Source organism: Bubalus kerabau, chromosome 20, assembly GCF_029407905.1.
Source record: "Bubalus kerabau isolate K-KA32 ecotype Philippines breed swamp buffalo chromosome 20, PCC_UOA_SB_1v2, whole genome shotgun sequence".
In the NCBI taxonomy this organism is placed as follows: domain Eukaryota; kingdom Metazoa; phylum Chordata; class Mammalia; order Artiodactyla; family Bovidae; genus Bubalus; species Bubalus kerabau.
This window is the reverse complement of record NC_073643.1, coordinates 56,776,039-56,798,479: the sequence shown is the minus strand read 5'-3', so window position 1 is coordinate 56,798,479 and position 22,441 is coordinate 56,776,039. Positions and strand designations below refer to the sequence as shown.

General features: G+C 55.6%; 1 protein-coding gene across 1 annotated transcript in view; it reads right to left on the bottom strand.

The window, feature by feature from the left end:
• The window catches only part of SLC6A1 (solute carrier family 6 member 1), a 39,961-nt gene extending 19,936 nt beyond the window's left edge, over positions 1-20,025 (bottom strand). The window contains exon 1 of the mRNA XM_055557612.1: positions 19,865-20,025. The gene's annotated coding sequence lies outside the window, so the exon portion shown is untranslated. The remainder of the gene's footprint in view (positions 1-19,864) is intronic.
• Between the last annotated feature and the right edge of the window lie 2,416 nt (positions 20,026-22,441).

Sequence of the window (22,441 nt, the reverse complement as noted above, 5' to 3'; positions counted from 1 at the left end):
CATGGGTTCAATCCCCGGGTTGGGAAGATCCCCTGGAGAAGGGAGTGGCAACTCAGTCCAGTATTCTTGCCTTCGGAAATCCCATGGACAGAGGAGCCCGGCGGGCTACAGTCCACGGGGTCGCAAGACAACTGGGCACACACACTCATGAGAAAGCCGGGACCCTGTGCTAATAACCCAGAGCTGTTCCAGGAAACCCCCTCAGTATTCATGCCCTGCTGCTCGGAGAACTTTAATTCCTGACCCAGCTGGCTCACCTGTCACCTCCCCGTCACAAAGAACAGCACGCAGAAAGCACGGGCACGTGCCTGTTTACTGCAAGGGAACCCGTGTTTCGACAAGATGAACGCTCTCTGAGGCAGAAGCAACCTTTCCACCGCTGTCACCTCGTCTTTCCTGAAAGGAGCGCCCGTGCTCTGCAGCTCCAGGGTTTCTGGAGGATGGCTCCGCAGGTCTCTTCCCTCCTCCTCTTTTATCTGCTGGTGGAGCCGGCGGAAGGACAGGCCTCATGGTCTCTGGATCTGAGGCATGTTGCCAAGACATGTGTCTCCCAGCTCTTCCTCACCAGGTGGCAATGTTCTGCAGACCAAGAATCCAGCTACGTATTCCTCCAGCTCTGTCATTAACTGGACTCCAGCAAGGCAGCATTCAAAAGGGTACAGTTAATGTGAGACCACAAGCAACAAGTCCTCAGTATTCATCACCTACTCCTGCATGCCTTCATCCATTCATTCAAGCATTTACTGAGCACGTGCCAAGAACTGGTGGTGGAACTGGAGAACTGTTGTTCCAAGTGTTTTGCATTCTGAGCTACACACGGCCACCAGAGTTTGAATCAGTGAACTGATAGGTACCGGCAGATAGATTCTCTTGTGTAAGTATTTACTGAGGGCCTAATGTGTGCATGGAGCTGGGCTGGACACTCGGATGGCAAGGATTAATAAGACAAGATCCGCGACCTTCACAAGGTCACGGCGTCAAAAGAGAAACAGCTCTGCTGCAGCTCTTCCTAATCCTCTGTGTCAGTGCAGCAAGACTATATGAAGCAGACAGGCCTAAAGGAATGACTTAATTCAGCCCGCGAAAGTGTCCCAGGCGAAGGGATATTTGAACTGGGCTTTGAAGGCTGTATATGTGGTCGTTAGGCTCAAAAAGAGGGAAATGGTATCCGTAGTAGAGGGAAATCCATAAACAAAGGTTGGGAGGTTTGAAGCTAGGAAGGTCAGCTTGTGAACGGCCTCAAAACTCAGGCTAGGGAACTTAGGGGGACCGACTTCAGGGGTGGGATGGGGTGACAGGGGGATCCAGTTCATATTACAGAAGAAGACTCCCTCCGGGAGGCTCTGTGAGGGATGGTGCTAGAGAAAGAGATTCGAGACAGAAAGATGCTCAAGATGTGCCCACGGTGTTCCATGCTTCCTTGACGTGCTCTATGACCAGGTCTTAAAGCCATTGATATAAATGAGGCCAAACCAAGCAGGAAGCATGCTTTGCAAGGAAAAGAAAACATGTTGCGTTTGGAAGCTCTAGATCAGACAAACTGGGTCAAAACTGGCCCTGGGGCTTGTTTTATTATTTAGCCTGAACAAAAGATTTTTTTTCCAGTTTGAATCAGGAGCCAGAGATGTGATTGTCCTGGATCCAGCATTTCAAGCAGAGGAAAGAGTAAGTGCAAAGGCCCCGAGGCAGGCATAAGTTTGGCGTGATTGAGAGCCAGCATGGAGGCCAGGGGGGTGGGAGTCCAGGCAAGGATGGGACAGTTCTAGTTTGAGGCAGGCAGGGGCAAGATCATGCAAGGTCTCAGCGACCACAGTAAGAAACTCAGATTCCATCGTAAAGGGGAAGGGAGAAAGTGGAGGACATAGCACCAGGGCTGGTCTGACTTACATTTAGGAGTCCTCTCTGGCTGCCCAGGAGAGGCTGCAGAGCAGCAAAGGTGGATGTGGGGAGGCTCCTTAAGAGCTGAGAGTCCAGGCAAGGGATGATGGTGACTTGAACCCTGGCTGCAAGGCGAGGCCAGAGCTGGTGAGGAGTGGTGGGGGATTCACTTTGGAGGCGCGGCCGCCAGGCCTTGCTGGAGGCTTGGCGGTAAGCAGTCCAACGCCAGGGCCAGATGGCAGGCTGGGGGGAGGGGAGCACATGGCAGCTGCCTGGGACAATCCCCCTCTGTCCCCGCTGCTACATCAGAGGGATGGGCAGGGCGGCTGCGTGGGGTGGGGACCTAGGCAGAGGCAGAAAGGCCAAGACGGAGTCTCAGGCTGCCATTGTCTGGGGCCGGGGCTGGGCCCAGAACCCACTGGGAGCCGGAGAGGGGGGGCACTCTGCAGGGGCGCGGAGGGGGAGCAACAGGCCAGGGAGGGGCCACTTCCTCCCATGATGCTGCGAGCGCTTGCACCCCTGCTTTGTTTTGCTTCCCGTTCTGTGATTACAGAAATTACAGAGGCTTGCTCCAGACCGCCTTCGCTGCTCTACTCGCTTTTCTTCCTTTCTGAAACTCTGCGGTTCAAGAAAAAAATTAATATTGGGTTTGGCTGCATGCCAACGGGAAACATAATGGTTTATTCTCTGCTTTTTAGGAAGAAACGCTAGGCTCGGTCCATTGCACAAGGCTTTATTGGGCATCTGTTGTGCACCCAGACCCGTAACAGTTCCAGTGAAGGGACGAGAGCCGGCATCTACTGAACACCTCTTTCGTGCCAGGCACTTATCTCACAGGTCTTAGGTCTGCCAGTCCTCACCTCACCTCAAGAAGCTGAGGCCTATGTCACCCATTTGACAGATGAGTAAACTGAGGCTTGCCACCATGGGGTAGTTACTGTAGACACATCTCAACTCAAATGGCTCAGCTACTCAGAGACTTGCTACTCAAAGTGTGCTTCTCCGAGGGCAGACTGTTAGAAATGCAGAGTCCTGGACTCTGCTCCAGACCCATGGAATCAGAAGCTGCATTAAAGAAAAAAAAATTTTTATTTATTTATTTACTTCTGGCTGTGCTGACTCGATGGACGTGAGTTTGAGCAAGCTCCGGGAGTTGGCGATTGACAGGTAAGCCTGGCATGCGGCAATCCATGGGGTCGCAAAGAGTCAGGCAGGACTGAGCGACTGAACTGAAATGAACCATGCTGCACTTGGGCTTTCTCTAGCTGCAGTGAACAGGCTTAGTTGCTCCGAGACACGTGGGATCCTCCCAGACCAGGGATTGAACTCATGTCCCTTGCATTCCAAGGTGAATTCTTAACCACTGGACCACCAGGGAATCCCAGAAGCTGCATTTTAACAAGTATCCCTGGGATTCAGGTGCCCAGGGCAGCTTCCAAGGGTGTAGGTTATGGGTGACCCTGATTATCTCACGGAGTTTGATTCAAATCCCTGGGTGACCAGGAGCTAGATGTTTACCTTGCTTGAGCCTCAGTTTCCTTATTGCAAACCTGGACCCCTGTATTTCACAGGATCACTGTGTCGACTCTGAAGTGAGATATGATGAGTCTAAGGGAAGCAGAGTGCCTGGCGCACAGGAAGTACTCGATACAGAGCAGCTTAGATTGCCATTCAGAGAGATGAATAGCCACAGAAGTGCTTGCTTTGTAATCGAAAACCATCATATAAAAGTGGCCCAATTAATAGCTGATGCTCAGTGCAGAAAGGGTAGAGGGAGGCTGGACTGGGCAGTGAAAGGCGGGTGCTGTGGGCAGCCCTTGCTATGAATCACCCTGCAAGTCAGGGAAGTCTCCCTGGAGAAGCTTCTGTGATGGAAAAGCTGGAGAGGGTCCCCCAAGCCTCAGGACTTTGGCCCCAGAGACCAGAGCCCAGTCTGGGGGTGACAAGTCAATCTTTTGCCTGGTAAAACGGATGCCTGCGAGTCCAGATATTAGGCCCTCATCCTTGGACTCAGTCCAAGTGGGGCTTGGGGCTGGGACCAAGGCAGCCAGCCTCCTTCCTGATCCAGACTTGATCTACAGGAGCAGTCTAGAGATGAAGACAAAGGCCCAGAGAGGGCTGGGGGCTGGTCCAAGGTCACACAGCACAGGAGTCATGTGGCCCTTACAGACCCCACGGCCCCCAGATCTCAGCCCCCTGCACACTCTCACTTCGGAGATGAAGGAAGGAAGGTCCGCATCTTGGTGCAAACCCCTCGGCTGCCTCAACAACCCTGAGCGGCCATCTGCAGTTCCAGGCGCTGTTCTCCACAGTATTGAATGCCGCTCCTCCACGACATCCCAGGCTGACTTTCAAGTAAGCCATGTAATTTCTCAAACTGTCTGTTTCTTCACCAGGAAATGGGGCCAATGGTAACTACTTTATACATGATGACCACTGGGTTGAGATTTTCCAGTCCTGGGCCCGGCCTAGCAAACCGTAATACAGTGACGCTAAAATGATTATTAGTTCCATTTTGCAGATGATGGTTCTGAGGCTCAGAGACGTCAAATAACCTGCCAAGGTCACAGAGGGTTTAGCCCAGGCCCTCTGCTCACTTGGCAGGTGCCTCCTGGACACTGGTCTGTGTGAAATGCTCTGAAGCGCATGGACGTGGTCCCTGACCTTCCAAGCCTGCCTGTGCACTCTCGGGAGGAAGAGAGGTATTGGCGTGAAGAAGTGTTTGCCTGGCCTCTCAGCGTGCTACAGGGAAGAAAACTGAGGTGCAAGCCCTCCTGCCTGCAGCCTCAGAGAGCCTGGAAGTCTGGTTTTCTAGGGTGCCCCTCAAATCAGAAATTACGAGGTTAGAGGACATCCCACCCCAGCAACCAGAGCGAGAAAAAGATCAGTTTTCACTGTTGCAGGCTTCTTAAATCCATCAGTTAGTTCAGATGCTCGGTCGTGTCTGACTCCTTGTAACCCCGTGGACTGCAGCATGCCCGGCTTCCCTGTCCGTCAGCAACTCCTGGAGCTTGCTCAAATGCATGCTCATTGAGTCGGTGATGCCATCCACGCAAAGGTGAAATAAGTCATGCTGCTCTTCTGTCTGTGAATACACACAGGAAACAGTCCCCAACTTTTTGTTAACAAAGGAAGGAGAAAGAAGAGCTTGAAGTATGAGAAGAAAGTAAGCTGGGGACTTAACACATCAGGGTGTGCTCTAAACGCTTTATGGAGAGCACTGGGTTGGTCAAAAAGTTTGTTCAAGTTTTCCCATAAGATGCTAGCCAGCTCAATAACTCGCTACTCTCACCCCTCCCCTACATTTTGCTGATGGGTAAACCAAGGCAGAGAGAGAAAGAGGCTTGCTGAAAGTCTCCCAGCTAGGAACTAGAGGGGCTAGGGCTGGAACCCAGGCAGCTGGTCTCCTGTGTCCATATCCTTAACCAGCCCACTCCGCTATCTCTAGTTGCATGCCTGCAGAACTCCCCGCCAAGGCCCACATTTAGGATGGGAGAGAATGTAATTCCCTCCAGAGCAAACCCCCAAGGACAAGGAGCCCAGAGTGGCTGAGGACTCTACCTCCCCAAGGTGTGGCTCCGTGAAGGCTAACTGGTCCCCATGGTCAGACCGGGCAAACCCTGCAGGTGTCCTGGGAGCCAACAAGGGTCATGTGGGATCCAGCTGAGCAGCTGTCAGTAGGCCCCCGAGCTGGGCTCTAAAGAGAGCCCCCTGGGAGGCAGCTGGCCCAGGGGCGGCAATCCCCGTAGGAGTCCCCAGCTCTCCTCTGCCTGCAGACACAGCCCGTGCTCGCAGAAAAGCAGGCCTTTCTAGGGGCCGGGAGAGGAGGACGCACAGTCAGCTTGAGGCTCTGGAGTCTGCAGACCCGGGTCTGAATCCTCACTCTGCATGCTACGGGCTGTGTGGTATCGAGCCAGGCCTTTTACCTCTCTGTGCTTTGGTCTCCTTCCATGCACGAGGAGAGGACTCAGGCTCTGGCCCGGAGCACCCTTCTGACTTCATCCTGCTTCTCATCTCAGCCCGCCTGCCTCGCTCACATGGTCCACAGTCTGCTAACATCTGTTCGAGCCCCTAATTGTTTGCAATGCCTGACTGTGCACCTCGCTTTGTCGAGGCAATTTTCAATCCAATCCAACCTGGATCGACGGTGCACCTCCAGGGAGCCGGGTCCCACGCTGGGTGCAGAGCGATCCAGACGCCAGCTGGAGTCTGGGTCCTGCCGCCACCGAGCGCTGGTGACAGCTGGGCGTGCGGATAAGCGACATCTACTCGGGGAAGTTCTCCCACAGCCCAAAGAAGGGGGGATGGCGCCCGGCTGCGGCCGGGGGCTGGATTCAGCAAGAAACCAGGAGACGATGGCATTAGGGCTGGCTGGGACGTTCTTTCTATAATCACAGCGAGAGAAGCAGGACTGGAACCTTTGCTCCTCTCCCCAAGCCTAACACTTCTAGTCCACCCCAGGCGGAGCGGATGGGGACAAGGCAAAATGTGCTTACAGACAATGAGGGACCTGGTCTGGCTGGCGAGAATCTGGGGTCCCTTAGGGAGCCTGGCTGGGGAGGTGGCAGCTACGGTCAAGGGCTCTGAAGCAGGAGAAGGGGGTGCGCCACGTCCTGGAGCAAGAACAGCGATCATGCCGAAGGTTTATCCGGTGGTTTAGTTCAGTGGGCTTCCCTGAGAGCTCAGTTGGTAAAGGATCTGCCTGCAATGCAGAAGACCCCAGTTCAATTCTTGGGTCAGGAAGATCCACTGGAGACGGCATAGGCTACCCACTCCAGTATTCTTGGGCTTCCCTTGTGGCTCAGCTGGTAAAGAATCTGACTGCAAGGTGGGAGACCTGGGTTCGATCTCCAGGTTGGGAAGTTGTCTGGAGAAGGGAAAGGCTACCCACTCCAGTATTCTGGCCTGGAGAATTCCATGGACTGTATTGTCCATGGGGTCGCAAAGAGGCAGACATGACTGAGCAAGCTTCATGCATCTCACGGATGCTCGTCTTTAATTCTCGCAGACACAGAGACTGACGGCGATAGGACTTGCCCAAGTCCACGATCTGGAGCCATCTGCTCAATTCCCATGCTTTTAACCTCTCCCCCAACCCCCTCACCCCACAGTAAGGAGGCAAGGACGAGATAGTTGGATGGCATCACCAACTCAATGGACATGAGTCTGAGCAAACTCCAGGAGATAGTGGACAGGGAAGCCCGCAGCCCATGGGGTGGCAGAGTCGGACACAACTGAGTGACTGAACAGCAACCCCACAGCAAGCACTGAGCGGGGGGCACTTGGGGACCTTTGAAAGAAGGGAGATTTGATCTGATGGTGACATGGCAAGAACCCATCTGCTGAGTATGTGGTGGGGTGGAGGGACAGTGCCTGAGCTGGGACTGGGGGTGGGGGCGATGGGGAAGGCCCAGTCCCTCTACACAACCTGCCTTCTGTCCTGACGAGTTAACTGATCCTTCTACCCTGTCTCTCCAGCTCCACTGGTCCTCTCTGCACCAACGGGACCTGGGTCTTTACGTTGCTCTGCTCCCCACCACGGCAGCTCACGAAGTGCCCGACACACACACACACACACACACACACACACACACACACACTCTCCTGAGTCCCACCATGCGGACATTGCTATCACAAGTCCTGGAGAGACATCGGCTGTGGAGAAGGTGGCGCCCCTCCCATTGCCAAAGCACGGGTGTGCTGGTGAGCTTGAAGAACGGGCTCTCCAGAAAGCAAGGGACCGGCCCAGCTGGGAGTTTCTGCTGATTTCTGCAGGGTCTGTGTTCCCGCCCGGGCAGGGTCAGGGTCCACCGTGAGGTCACAGGATCAGAAGAGATGAGGTCACAGGATCAGAAGAGATGCGCTCACTCAGTGAGCCTTGCAGGTTCTTGATTGCTTCCTGTAAGGAAAGCCTCAGACACCAAAGATGAGGTTTAGAAGGAGAGAGAGAGACTGGAGAAGAGCAGCAGCAGGACAGGGAGAAGGCGCCAGAAGGAAGAGAAGGGAGGAGAGGGAAGGAAGGAAGGGAGCAGGGAGACCCAGGGGCACTGCCGATTTCCTCTTTGCCCTGCTCTGGTGACCTCCCGGGACCTGCCCGAGACCCCAGGGAGGGAGGGGGCCTGTGTGTGCACGTCCAGTCGCTCACTCGTGTCTGACCCTTTGCAGGCCCCATGAAGTGCAGCCCACCAGGCTCCTCTGTCTATGGGATTCTCCAGGCAAGAATACTGGTGTGGGTTGCCATTTCCTTCTCCAGGGGATCTTCCTGACCCAGGGACTGAACCCGCAGTCTCTTCCATCTCCTGCCATCACCAGGAGGGCAGGCAGATTCCTTACCACTAGCGCCACCCACAAAGCCCAAGACACTGAAGAGGGAAAGGAGGGAGGAAGCCAAAGTTTGAGAGACCCGGGCAGAATCCAAGGAGGCAAGTGGCTGAAAAGCTGAGACTGCAACCAGGTCGTGGGGCTTCCCTCCCCACAGCTTCCTCCAGCTGTCCTAACTGTCTGAGCCAGGGTGGGCTCCAGGCACCCCTGAGAACCACCGGGTCTCTCATCGCCCCACCCCCGCTATGCCCCCCGCCCCACTTCCTCCACCCGGTGTGGGGAATGCTGGAGGCTCTGCTCCAGGGGACACCTCTGAAAAGCACCCCCTGCTCCCCTGGCCAGAAAGGATGGATTCGGATCAGGAAATAGAGAGTGACAAGACACCCGCCTGGCATTCTTTTCACACTGCTCTTTGCCTTGGAAGGCATGCTGAGAAAGCCAAGGGTTAAAGGACCCTTCCCTCCTGATCAAGACGTGCTTGAAGGACTCTGAAGAGCATAAGGATGAAGGCCCTTTAAGAACTCAGATTCGGGAAGAAGCAAAGCACAATAATGCGGGGACTGGTGGAACTAAACGGTTTTCAGTTCCCCGCAGATGCACAGCTGACGTGGAGAGCTGACCCCGTGCCACAGGACGGGACTTTGGTGACAGTGGGCAGCTCCGTGGTTCCCTTACCAAGTGTCCACAACCTGCGACCCTGCTTCCTCCTCTGGACACCTCTGCAGACTTTCTCAGCCCCCCCCGCTCTAGAGATGCACGCGCAGAAGTCCTGAAGACAAACTAGATTAAGATCACACAAAGTCATCATAAGAACCACCAGTGATCTCAGATCGCCTGCCCGTGGGCCAAAACAGGCCCACACGTGTGTCTGGTTGAGCGCTTTGGGGACGGGGAGAAGGTGTGTATGTACCAGTTTATTACAAGGCCCCCCACAACGGTCACCTTGCTCCTGACCTCTTAACTCAGTTCTTTGACCCACCCAGCCCTCCATGGCCTTCGAGTTTGCAATTCTAATATATAGGGCACAGTCTAGTCATGCCAGACAGCTCCTTCTCAAAGTGGTCTGAGGAGGGGTCACTGTTGCCCCTTTCCTATGAAATATGCAAAATTTGGGGGAGGCTGGTTAAAAAAGCAAGGTCAGCATTATGAGTTTATATTTGGGAAACAACAAATCCTATTGTTCTTTTAATACAGCTCAGATGGATTTTTAAAAATCTGGAGAGACACTGCTTTAGGATATTTTTCAAGAATGAGGAGGCTGTGTATTTTCAGTCAATTAAGGGTCAGATTCCTGGGTCTCAAGTATTTCCTACAAGAGAAAGCCAATTTTGTTTTTGAAAGATTCCCAACGAGTGCTCACTTTAGCCAAGGCATCTATTCTTGATTCATTCACCAAGCTTTCTAAAGAAATCTTCCTCGTATGAATACCCCACCCCCATTTCTGTCAGGAAAAAAAAATCCCATGTAGGGAGAAGAAACCACCCATTTGGGGAAATGAGATTTTTATTGAGAAAATGGTCTTAAGTCCCAGGAACAATGAAGAAATTCATGAGTAACTTCCGCTCAGGAGGTCAAGGGTATTCAGAAGTTTATGTCAAGAGCCAGGATGGAATAGTGCAGTGTTTAAGGGCACTGGCCCTGAGGGTGATAAAACCTGGTTTTCAGTCTCAGTTCAGAAGCTGCATGAAAGCGAAACCTCTCAAACACCGAGGTGACAATGTCTACTTTTACGGCCACTATGAGGATTACCTGGGGAGACTACGAAAAGTGGTTCACACAGAGCCTGGTACGTACTAAATACTTGTTACCTGGCAGAAATTATAATAAATCGACTGATTAGGGCTACTATTTTTGTTTTTTCAAGAAATGGGAAAAAAGTCCCAGGCAGGATCCACAGTTATCTTAACCCACAGGCAGTTGATAAAAGGGAATGGTGAAGCCACTGTCAATGCCGACCACATCACATTCTCAGAGCGAACCGCTCACTAAACACGGTCCCCAAGTGGACATGGGTACCTATCCCTGCAATTAGCGCATCTGCTCAAACCTCCTTAAATGTCAACTGTCTTCATCCGTCCACGGAATGGATCTCCCAACCCTCTTCCGCCTGCCGAGGATGGAACAGTCAGAGTCTGGGGGTGGGGGGGTGGGGGGCTTGGGCTCACTGCTTTGCACACACCCCACCATCCAGCCTCAGGAGCAGCAGGGAGCAGATGACCCACCCTCTCCGGGGAATCCAGGACCAGGTTGCTTCTCTGGGGGTGGATGTGCTCAGACAGGTTAGCTGGAACAAACAAAATGGTCGCTTGCCTCTAAGTCATTAGGATCCTAGCTCTCCGCCGTGCTTTTGAAACAGCCAAACCCCGAGGCCAGCACTCCCTTTCTGCTTCCTAAATGGAGTGGGGCTGTCTGCAGCTCGCCTCCCCTCTTTGCCAGCATGCAAATGATGTACTTTGGGGTTCCTCGGGGTGTTAACCCCATGCTCCCCGACCCCCAAGTAGGGAAGGGAGTATACTGCCCCAGCTGTTCGGGATGGAGAGATGAAGAGCGTGGGTGAGAGTGTTTATTTTCCACGGGCTCACTTGCAGAGCGGCACACGACAGACATGACTCCCCCAGCCTGGTGTGCACCCAGGTTTCCAGGCTCGGTACATTTACAGCGAGGTACACACCAATCATGCCCTCCAAACACAGAGTCCTTATGTGTGTTTTTAATGATGGAAGCTGTGGGTTTGTCCTGGTGACATTCACTAAGCCTGCAATGAAGATCCCCATTATTTACTGCTCTTGTACTCGTTTGGGCCAATTTCACTCTTCCTACCATCTACACGTACTCTTCCTACACCGTATCTTACAAGCCCATATACAGTTGAGAACACACCTGTCTAGCCTCTTCCCTTTGGCTGATGCTCAGCAGTGGGGACTGGTGCTCTGCCTACCCACCCTATTTGGTCTCATAACAATCGTGTGAGGTTGATCTGTTCGTATCCCCATTTTGCAGGTGAGGACATGGAGGCTCAGAGAGGTAAGGTGACTTGCTCAGGGTCACACAGCTAGGAAGCGCGAGGGTGGGTTTTGGACTTACTGTTTCCCATTCCTCTCGGGCTGGAATTGTTGCTCCCAGCCCATCAGAAGCTCCGTGTTTCAGATTCTCCTCAACAGTCTCTAGAGAGGTCTAGGTACTCTGAGTACACTGTGTCCCCAGCTCACCCACTGCCCTCCCCTTGGCTGTACCCCTCCCAGGGCCTCCGTAGCCCAGACTCCCTGCAGGCACTGGAGTTTTGAAGCCCAGCTCCACCTCATGCACAGGTGTGTGACCTGGTGAAGTCACTTCACCCCTCTGCACCTCACTCTGCACCTCCACAAATGAAGGAAATTACCCCGTCCTGTGAGGCTGCCTCAAGGATGCTTCCAGACAAAGCCAGTTTCCCTGCAGCTATCCCCACCCCCCACCCCCAGCCTCTTTTCTGGGGAAACTCAAGCTCTAGACACAGTCCCCTCCACTCACTCCATCGCTCGCTCGAGCGGCTCCCGAATCAGCATTCAACACACATCATTCTGCCTTGTGCAACGCCATTATCTCCCGAGGACACAGGCTCCGTTGTCATGGCAACCAGAGTCCTTCCACCAACTCTATTTAATAATTTTTCAACAGCGGCGCTGGGCTTGGGGCAGGAGAAGCAGCACTGGGTTAGGGGTTAGGAACTCTGGGTCCTAGCACCTGTGGGCCTTGGACCCTGCTGCTTTAGGCCTCAGTTTACCCTATAACAGAGGTATCTGAAATTAGTGGCTTTTATGACTTTCCCTGGCCTAGAATAACCTCAGAGGCTGATTTCAAGGTCCAAGAAGCAGGAGGCAAGGAACTAGAGTGACTGGGGAGGTCTGAAGGTTCGAGTGACGCTTTCAATCCACAGGAAGAATCAGAAGCGGCCTTTGGTGATCAGACCCTCTCCTGCTGCCTCTGCAATGCCACTTTTCAGACATTTCTACAATCTCTTGACCTGCCACGGTCAGGGCTAGGGTTCTTTCAGAGACAGGCTTGCCTGCAGTCATCACAGCCCTCACTGTGCCCGATGTGTTGCTGTTTAGTCTCTAAGTCATGTCCAACTCTTCTGGGACTCCATGGCCTGTAGCTCACCAGGCTCCTCTATCCATGGGGTTTTCCAGGCAAGAATATTGGAGTGGGTTGCCATGCCCTCCTCCAGAGGACTTTCCCAAGCCAGGGACTGAACCCACGTCTCCTGAATTGGCAGGTGGGTTCTTTACCACTGAGCCACGTGGGAAGAAACCCCAAACCCAATTTGCAGATGTACAAACTGAGGCAAAGGAGCCCATGAGCACCAGCAAGTAAGAAGCCCAGCTCCTGGAAAGGCTAGGCTGGCGGTGCCCAGGAAGCAAGCCAGTCCCCCTGCCTTGCCCTTCTACCCCATTCAGCCCACGACGGGCCAGCTCCAGCCCCCACCTGTGCAGCCTCTGGCTCCCCCTCAAGCAGTCACAGAAACAAGCAAAAGCAAGAACTAAGTACTTGCTCTGCGTCCCTGACTACGTGGGGCACCGCAGACCTCAGAAGACACGGTGTTTCTGCTCCTGGCTTATCTGCATGACCCACAGTAGGGCCTAGCACACAGTAGGTGCTCAAAGCTTTATTTGGTCCCGTTGTTGGCCCACATCGGCCTCTGACCACCCCCCTCCCCAAAGGTCTCTAAAGAAAATCTCCCAGAGCAGCCACCAACATCTCAGCTCCAAGGAGCCGCTGCGGACCCCATGCTGGGGAGGGGGGCTTTGTGACTCCTGGCTGGCTCCAGGGCTGGGGAGGGGGCGGCTCTGCCTTGGCACAGGCTGATGGCACTGCTTTCAGGCACAGCCGCTGCCAGCCCAGCGGCGCTATTTAACTCCTCTGGGGCTGGCGTTTCCATTTAATGCCCGCGGCACAATTAACAGTGCTGCATCTGCTGTCATCAGTGGCACTCGCTGCCGTTTGGAGAAAGGGCCCTTATATTCCGTCATTAGTCTCGGGGAGGCTGTCATGGGGGAAATGGAGGAGGAAGTGAGGCATGCGGCCTGCCTTTCCCCGCTCAGAGAGCTGGCACCGGGCGCATGGAGCGGCCGATCGACGCATCCAGTCCAAAGCCCTTGGCTTTATGGACAGAGAAAGGGGGAGGACCAGATTGGGGAAGGACCCAGCCCACCATTCCTCAGGCTCCCAGGCAGCCCACATGGGAGGTGGCACTCCCCACCACTTCCTGGGGTCTACAAGCCCAGGCCTCGGGTCTCCGTCAGCAGGATGGAGCAACCTGGGCAACCAGGAGAGCGCCCTGGGCTCGGTCACCTACTGAAGATCCCGGAACATGGTTTATAAAATACTGGGCTCGGTGCCTGTGTCAAAAGTCAGAGCTCAAAACTGGGGGTCCTCTGCATCTGATGAATTGGTGACACGGTGCAGAGCCAACCTGTTAAAAGAGTGTCCGTGCAATACAGCAAGTGCATTCAGATTCCTTCAGGAAGACTACTTCTTCCCCACCCCCAAGCCCATGTACAAAAACCATAGGTGGGTCCCTGACCACAAGCTCTGGAGACAGCCAACAGGAGCGCTGAGAGGCGCGAGGCTCAGGTGGCCATGAGGGCCGGACGCAGGATGGGGAGCACACAGCACGTGGGAAGCGGCTGCCTCTGGCCGCAGTCGCTTTTGTGCTGGGTTCCCCCACAACGATCCCACCTGGGTGCTCCCCAGAGGCAGCAGATGGCATGGGAAGGCACAGGGGGCTGGAACCAGCAAGACCTAGGCTTGAACTCTGCAGTATAACTCGGGAGTAGCAACCCCACCTCCATCGACCTTGGGGTCGTCCTCCGGCCGATGGGGACGGCACCGCTGGTCCCCTGGCGCTGTTCTCACCACCTCGGGCGGGCCACAGTCGATGCCTGGGAAGTGCTCCAGCCTCGCTGGTCAGGGTCGGGCTGGCCACGCGGCCAGGGGACATGTCAAACCCCCAAGTTCCCCCGGCCTCCCCCAGACCTCATCCTATTCCACAACCTTCAGCGTGGGCAGCAGTCAGAGGGAAGAGGGGAAGTGGGTAATGTCCAGGGCAAGTGGTTTCCATCCCCTACGCACCCCTTCCCTTCCCTCTTGGTCGGGCATAACTCTGAGCCACACGGCAGGTCCCAAACCACCCTGAGAATCACATGCAAACACCTGCCCACAACTTCCCAGGCTACCAAGGCCCTCAGATCCTTCTGGATGATCTCACAGGACCCCCGGAGCTCAAATCCGTGTAGATGAGCACTGCTGTGCTCGTGCACCGGAGAGCAAGCATCCTTCTTGTCCCCAGGCACTGCCACTGCTCAGGCGCCCCGGCCAAACAAGTCCACTTCAGACCCCAACTGGATACAATGGATGACATGTCAGCGGCGGGCCAGAGCTCAGGGCAGGCAAGAACAGGATCTGCGGCTCTTTCCTCCAAAACCTCACACCGTGCCTTTCCACGCTGTCTGGCAGGCTCGACCCCAGTGCTGTGACCTGCCTCCCACAGAGGTTCCTTCCAAGGGGCTCCCTGATGAACTGGGATTTGGGCTTAGGAAAGGTGACTCCCCTCAACTGGGAAACCAGAGGTCAGGCTCAGGGTGTGCAGGGCTTGCTGAGCCCATTTCCCCATCCAAACCGTGAAGATAGGTAACAATGGAAACGATAATAATATTACTTTCACCTGGAGCTCCCAGCTAGTGCAAACTTCAACAGAAAGCACGTCATGCACGTCTGTGTAAGCATTAAGTGTGTGCGTATTTCACATGTGTGCAAAGAGGCTGCATTTGAGTCAAGGTCATTCCGATAAGGGCTTTCTGAGAAGTCACTTACAGAAAATGCCTCTTTTTGTTGGACAGAGGACTCTGTCAGGGACCATATTTTCTTCCCCTGGAGTAGTTCAGACAGGAGCAAGAGAAAGAACAACTACAAGAGAGTTTTTTTTCTTTTTGTACACTGTGAAGTGTTGTTCTGATGACTGACTGATGAACTGCTCTCAGGATTAAGTTCCAGAAGACCGCAATACTGACACCAAATGTCATTATTCACCCTCCTTGTGGCCACTGCCTTCTCCCTGCACAGAACCTCCTCACCAAACAATAAGGCCATGAAAGCAACCTGCTGTCAGTGTCTTTCGGGGCATTTCTGACCTTGAATGTCCCTCTGGCCAGAACGCAGTTGTCTCCAGAGCTGGCAGGCAACACCGATCTTGCAGACACCATGTAGCTGACAGGTGGGCAGAGCTGCAGATCACTGTCCGAAGCAGCCACTAACTCGTGCACCCTCCAGCCCGGCCTGCCTGCCATGATGCCATCAGGCCCCAGAAGCTGGGGACCCCCTTCTGCAGCCAGGAGGGCCCCTGGCACCCTAATGTGGCCAGTTCCACCTAGCTGCACACCCCCCTGCCTGCACAGGGCTCCAGCCAATCGCTCCGCAAGACCTGGCCTCCTTGTAATTTCCAATTTGTAAGAAAGGTAAAAATAGAAGGCCATTCGCTGCAGGCAGCTCGCATCAAATCGCATGCCTCTTTGGTGTCATGTCAGATCACGGTAAACAGAGCTGACGGCTTCCTCAGCTGCTCCCGGGGACTTCCAGAGCAGCGAGAGGGTGGTGACAAGTTGGGGTTGGGGGGAGCACCTGAGAGTCAGGGCAATGTGGCTGGGTGCACGATATCAACACCAGTTTTAAGTGAATCTAAAGCACAGGTCAAAAATATGCTGTATATTATGGGGGCACCTGGGCATGAACCCCAGTTCTGCCACTTAGCAGCCAAAGGACCTTGGGTACAAATTCATCTCTCTGTACCTCAACCTCCCCAGCTAGCAAAGAGCAGCAATCACACTACCAGCTTCCTGAGCTGGGGCAAAGCTCAATTGATGGGATGAACTGCAAGGTGCTTCCTAATGGGCAGCTCCTTAAGCAGGGTGTCACGGTCCTGGCCACGCGGTCAGGGTCAGGGCCTTCTCTGTGGCAGGGGCGTCAGTACCACGTGGCTGCACCTGGGCTCCCAGGCCAGCTCCTAGCCCAGTGGTCTTGCAGCTGGTGCCTTTACCTCTCTCCGTCTCAGTTTCCTCATCGGTCCAGGGACAATTCCACTATGGAGCTCATGGGGTTTTGTGGAAACGAGACACAGTTCTATCAGGAAGGCACACAGCACAGCCCCCTGGCATATCACTAACTCTTAGCCGTGACTGTTTATTGATGAGATTATCACTGGAACCGCATTTCGTGGAGTTTCTTTTTTTCTCCTGTTTATGACTGAATCCAAGTCTGTGCTGAAATATCACAGCTTGTGTTCACACCTACGGTCCGTGCCAGGCAACCCTGTCTCCGCTATTAGCCGGCTCCCCGCTCATTCCATCTCTACCTCTGCTCCGGAGGCCCTCAGGTGAGCTCAGAGTAAAGATGTTGGATGTTCGTAAGGCCCACAAAGGCACATTTCCTGGGAAGCCCTATCCTGGGGTCCACATGGGGCTTCCCGGCATTTCCTCAGGTACCATGCCCTTTCCCACCACCTTCCAGAGAATGGGTGGCACCAAGTGCGCCCCTCCAGCCCACCCGGTCCTGGGCTCACTTGGGGAGCTGGCGCCGGGGATGCCACAGAGCAGCGGCTGAGCATCAGATGTTCTTGCTGGGGGCCGGGGGGGACTTGCAGGGGCTCTTTGCAGTTGCTTTCATCATGGCAGGCGTGCTCTGCCCGCCGTTCGAGCAGCTTGGCCTGGCTGAATGGAAGGGGCAGTCCTGACACAGGCAAAGGGCAGCACACACTTCTCTGTCCCCACCTGGGGCTCAGGTGATTAAGAGCCTCTGGCTGGGTTTGGTGTTGGAGCCCTGGCTGGGCTAGAGGGCTCAGGTGATCAAAGGGAAGAAGTGCTAGGCCGGCTTCAGGCCAGGTGACACGGAGGGGCTTGGGTACCACCCTCCCACTCTCAAGACAAAGAGGGTGGACTTTGGGATGCTGGGGGGCTGGAGGCAGCAGGCGCAAGGATTAATCAACTGGGGTTGATGCTTGGCTTGTGATCCACACACCGCAAGGGACAGAAGACATTTCTAAATTCCAAGTGACTTGGGACATCTCAGCTACTGAGCTCATAGCCAAGTGCGGGAACAGCGTCTTTATGTGCAGGCAAGAAGCCGCCTGATGCTGTGCTTTACTGAAAGCTGCTCTCAGCATATGCTGGGAAGGCAGGGGAGCAGCCACTGCTTGGATGGTGGTCCGGAGGGGCCTCACTGTCAGTCATCCTGACCATCGCCCCACCACCTTGCCTTGTGGAGGTGAAAGCAAGGCCCAGAGACCTATCAACGGGACAAAGCATTGGCCTGGAGGTGAGAAGAAGAGTGGGATTCAAACCTCTGCCCTGCCTCCTCCTGGCTGTGTGACCTTGGGCAAGTCACGTTCCCTTTCTGTCCCGCAGGTTCCTCACCTCTGAACTGGGGGGTTAGAACAGTGCCTGCTGCACAAGGTCACTGCAGGAATCACAAGCTGGGGACCCGGCAGCTTTCAATACTCAGTCCCCACCTCCCCACACAGACGAGAACTTGCCCAAGGTCACCGGTGGAAAGAGGCCGCAGCCCTGCTCAAAGCCCATTCTTCCCGGGTTCGTTCCTGGCTGTGGTCTCAGAGGCTATATTTCATAGCCTTCCTGCTCAATGATACAGGGAGGTCCATGCTCACACTGTCTTCACCTTCCATCCGTGCTGGCTTTATTCTAAGATCCTTACTGAGCGCCTGCAATGTCCTGGGCAACTGGTAAACACACTCACAGCATTTGGAGCTCCAGGTTGCCATGCACGTGAGAACCAGGGACAGACGGAGCAATTGTGCTTCTTTCAGCTTTGAGGGACCTACTCCTTCCTTGTCTTGACCCTCCGCATTTCCTCCTCCTTGGCCTCTAGAAGCCCCGCCAGCCCCATCGTGAGATCCTAGGGGGCCCTGCTTCTCACCGAGCCTCCAGCCGGGACTGAACAGGCAGAGTGTCAGCAGAGACGGTTCCCGCTTCCCCCCTGCAGCTGCCGCCTCTCTCCTGTAATTCTCAAGGCTCGCGCCACGCTACAGATGCCCTGCCAGACAAGCTGGGTTTCCTCCCGCTGCTGGGGACTCACGGTTCGTCCTCTAAGGACTGGCCATTGAGCCAGCGCTTGGCTGGGTAGAGAGCGGTTTCTTTGTTTGCAGCCTGCCTAACAGTTTCTTCCTGAGGCTCAAGGGAGGCTCAGCCATTTTGCCCCATCGCCCTGGGAAAAGGTCCCTCTCACTTGTCCAGGGACCTGCAGCCTCCTCTGCCTTTGGGGTGGGGAGTCTGGGGCTGCTCTGCCAGGGCGAGGGCAGGGGCTGGGTCGACCCTTCACTCAGACAGCCAAGAGGCAGAGGACACACACCTGCGGTTCCCACTGACATCCTTTGTTCTGGAATTTCAGAGTTGGGGTACTGCATTTCACGCTATCTTATGAATGCATTTCCTCCAAAGTTCCCAACGAGAGAATCTAGGCCATATCCAACACCCAACACCCCCCTCTCTCACCGAACACCCATGAGGATTGACCGGAGTCAGCTCACTTAGCCTGACAGAGTCTCTGATTTGGGGGTGTCACCAAAGCTCAGGAGCCATTTTATTCAGTGCCCCCTCCCCAGTTCTTCATGAAGAGGAGGCTGAGCTTCCTGGGACAGGACAGAGAGCTCCAGCCCCACATCAGGCAGACACTGGGCATTATAACTGGGCTTTTAAAACCCTAATTTTCTCCCCGGGGATTCACGTCTGTTTGGAGAGGAGATCAGCTCAGAGCCTCCGTGTGGGGCTGCTGGGTCTGGGTTCCTTAGCCGAAAAGCAAGCTAAGCTAGAGCACAGCATCTGTAGATGCCAGCCATGGGGACATGTGGGTACAAGAGGACCCCCCCATGGAGACCTGCTGGTCATTGTCCCGGGGGGTGGCAGGGTCTCCTCTTTTTCCAGTGTCCAGAAAATAAATGTCAGAATGTAAGGCAAGAAGACAGACACAGTCTTCAAACCTCAGGGACGCCTCCCTTCCCCCAATCCTACACTGCTCGGAGAGCGCGGCTCGGACTTCTGTGCGCTCAGCTCAAGCCCAAGCTGCGGTGTGCTTTCTAGCCAACGTTTCTTGAGAGCTTAAACTGCCGAAGACGGAAAGGAAGTGTCCCATTCCCCAGTCGCCTGGTTCCCGGAGTCCGGAGGGAACAGAAGAGGGGCCCAGCTCGACCTCGGCGCAGCTGACCCCACACGAAGTGGCGCACGGCTCGCCAAACGCTATCATTCTTTCCCGGGTCTACCGCCGTCCCCTGGAGGGAGAACGGGGCGCTTCGACGGCTCCAGCAGAAATCAGAGTCAGCTGGGGGTGGGGGTGGGGCAAGGGGCCCGCGACCCCTTGGAAAAAAGCCGGAGATTTTGGTGACCCTCGTGCGTGCTCCCCCGGACCCCTCGCGCATCCCAGAGGGATAGCCCGGGTGTGCGTCGACTGTCGGAGCGGCGCCTCGGGCTCCTTCCTGTGGGCTCGAGGCCGGGCGAGGCGCGGGGGTGTGGAAACTCGGCGAGCCCGACCCCATCCCGCCCGGCCCGCAGCAGTAGCTCTGGGCGCCCGGCCTCGCCGTCCGGCTGTCCCGGACTCGGCGCCCCGACGCCGGCCGCCCCTCTCCTACCTGCGGCCGGGGCTGCGCTGCCCGCGGCGGGCGCTGCGCGGGCAGCTCGGCCGCTCCGGTGAGCTCCGGGCGCGGGGCCGCTCCCGGCTCGGGCCGCGCTGCGCTCCCGGGCTCCTCCGTTCCTCCGCTCCGCGCTTCTCGCCCGCAACCTCGCCGCGCGCTAGGTCTTCCGAGGGCGGGCGCAGGGACGCGGCGAGGAGAGGGGCGGGGAGCGCTGTGGGCGGGGGCGGGGCCGGGGCGCGGGAGCCCGCCCAGCCCGGGGAGGGGCGCCGCCTCGCCGGCCGCGCCGCTCCGCCCTCCGGCCCCTTCATCCCGCCCCCTTCCTTCCACTCCTCGCCTCCCCTCTCCCTTTTCCCGCTTCCCGTTCCTCTCTCCCCATCTCCCCTGTTTCCACCCCCACGCCCCACGTCCTCTCCTTTTCTTCTCTCTTCTCTGCCCCGCCCCATCCGCCTCGCCCGCTCCCCTCTCCCCCGCCCGCCTCACGCTCCTTCTTCCTTCCCCTTCAGTCTGGTGGTGTCTTGCCTGGTTCGGCCCTGCTGTCTGGGTCTCTGTGTCCCAGTCCTTTGCCACAAGGATTTCCCTCGGGGCTTTTCTCCTTCCAGCCCTGCCGATCTGCTTCTGTCTCTCTTCTCTATCACCTTCTTCTCTCCCCGTAGGTCGCCAGGCCCCCTTGGGGGGTGGATGGAGGGTGCGTCCCTGCCCTCTCTCTGCTCTCCTCCCAGGGGCAGCCCCCCCTGCCCCGCCCCGCCTCCATGCCTGCACACGCCTCCTTGCCTGCTAGTTTTTGAGCTGGAGCGCCCAGGCTCTGGGTCCCAGGCTGTATGCGTGCACGTGGCAGGGAGGTACGGCTTGGGGAGGACTCCCTGTCTGCTGCCGGGAGGGAGGGTGGTGGTGGTGGTGGAGACACAACTGGCTCAGTGTGTGGATGGACAGATGGATACACAGATGATTAAGAATGGAAACACAGCCTGGAGCAACACCCGGGGATGGGAGCTGAGCGCGCCCCACCCCTACCCCCCAGATACCCACCCTCCTTTCAGGTCTTGGGGTTTGAGAGGCCCTCCCCAGAGACACCTCTTTCCCAGTCAATGCTCAGCCCGTGCCTGAGGCCTCCCTCCCTTCCCCTTGACCCCTGACCCCTTTCATAAAGACTCCTGGTATTGGGGCTGCGACTGTCCTTCCCTCCAGGTTCCCCAAGGACTCACAGAAAGGATCTCCTCTCTCTAGCCTACTCTTTGCCTCCTCTCTTTGGCCCCAGGGCTGGCATTTGCCAATAGACTTGCCATCCCCCACCCCACATTGACCCCCACCGCCATCAGCCATGGGCTCCCCAGGTGGCTCAGTGGCAAAGAATCAGCCTGCAATGCTGGAGCTGCAGAAGATGCAGGTTCCATCTCTGGTTGAGGCAGATCCCCTGGAGGAGGGCATGGCGTCCCCACTCCAGTAATCTTGCCTGGAGAATCCCATAGACAGAGGAGCCTGGCGGGCTACAGTCCATGGGGTCACAAAGAGTTGGACACGACTTAGCAACAGCACACACGCAAGCCTATCATCCATTGTGGGGTCTCCTAAAGGTGACCCTAACTGCTCCTGCCTCTTTGCCACATTCTCACCCACAAGCATGGAATCCTGATAATTTCCTTGACTGGTCCATCCTCCCCCATCACTGGTCCCAGCTCCCATGCTATGACCTCCACCTGTACTTCAGTATTTATTGAACCCCTCCTACTTGCCAGGCACTGTCCTGAGTCCTGGAGACAGTATGGGGAACAAGACGGGTCACAGACCCCTAGGTCCTGGTGGAGGGTGGGAGACAGGCTTCTGTCAAATAACCACACAAGCCCAGGCGGATCCATCCCAGTCCAGCTTGGGATGGTTGGGAAAGGTTTCCTCAAGGAAATGCCATTTGAACCAATGGCCAAAGGATGGACAGATGCTGTCTGGATGGAAACTCAGGGCACAGATTTGAGCAAGGTTATGAGCCAATGGCACCCCACTCCAGTACTCTTGCCTGGAAAATCCCATGGGTGGAGGAACCTGGTAGGCTGCAGTCCATGGGGTCGCTAAGAGTCGGACATGACTGAGCAACTTCACTTTCACTTTTCACTTTCATGCATTGGAGAAGGAAATGGCAGCCCACTCCAGTGTTCTTGCCTGGAGAATCCCAGGGACAGAGGAGCCTGGTGGGCTGCCATCTCTGGGGTCGCACAGAGTCAGACACTACTGAAGCAACTTAGCAGCAGAAGCAGCAGCATGAGGGTAACTAAACTATTGGGCTCCAAAATCACTGCAGATGGTGATTGCAGCCATGAAATTAAAAGATGCTTACTCCTGGGAAGGAAAGTTATGACCAACCTAGACAGCATGTTAAAAAGCAGAGACATTACTTTGCCAACAAAGGTCCGTCTAGTCAAGGCTATTGTTTTTCCAATAGTCATGTATGGATGTGAAAGTTGGACTATAAAGAAAGCTGAGCACAGAAGAATTGATGCTTTTGAACTGTGGTGTTGGAGAAGCTCCAACCAGTCCATCCTAAAGGTGATCAATCCTGGGTGTTCATTGGAAGGACTGACGTTG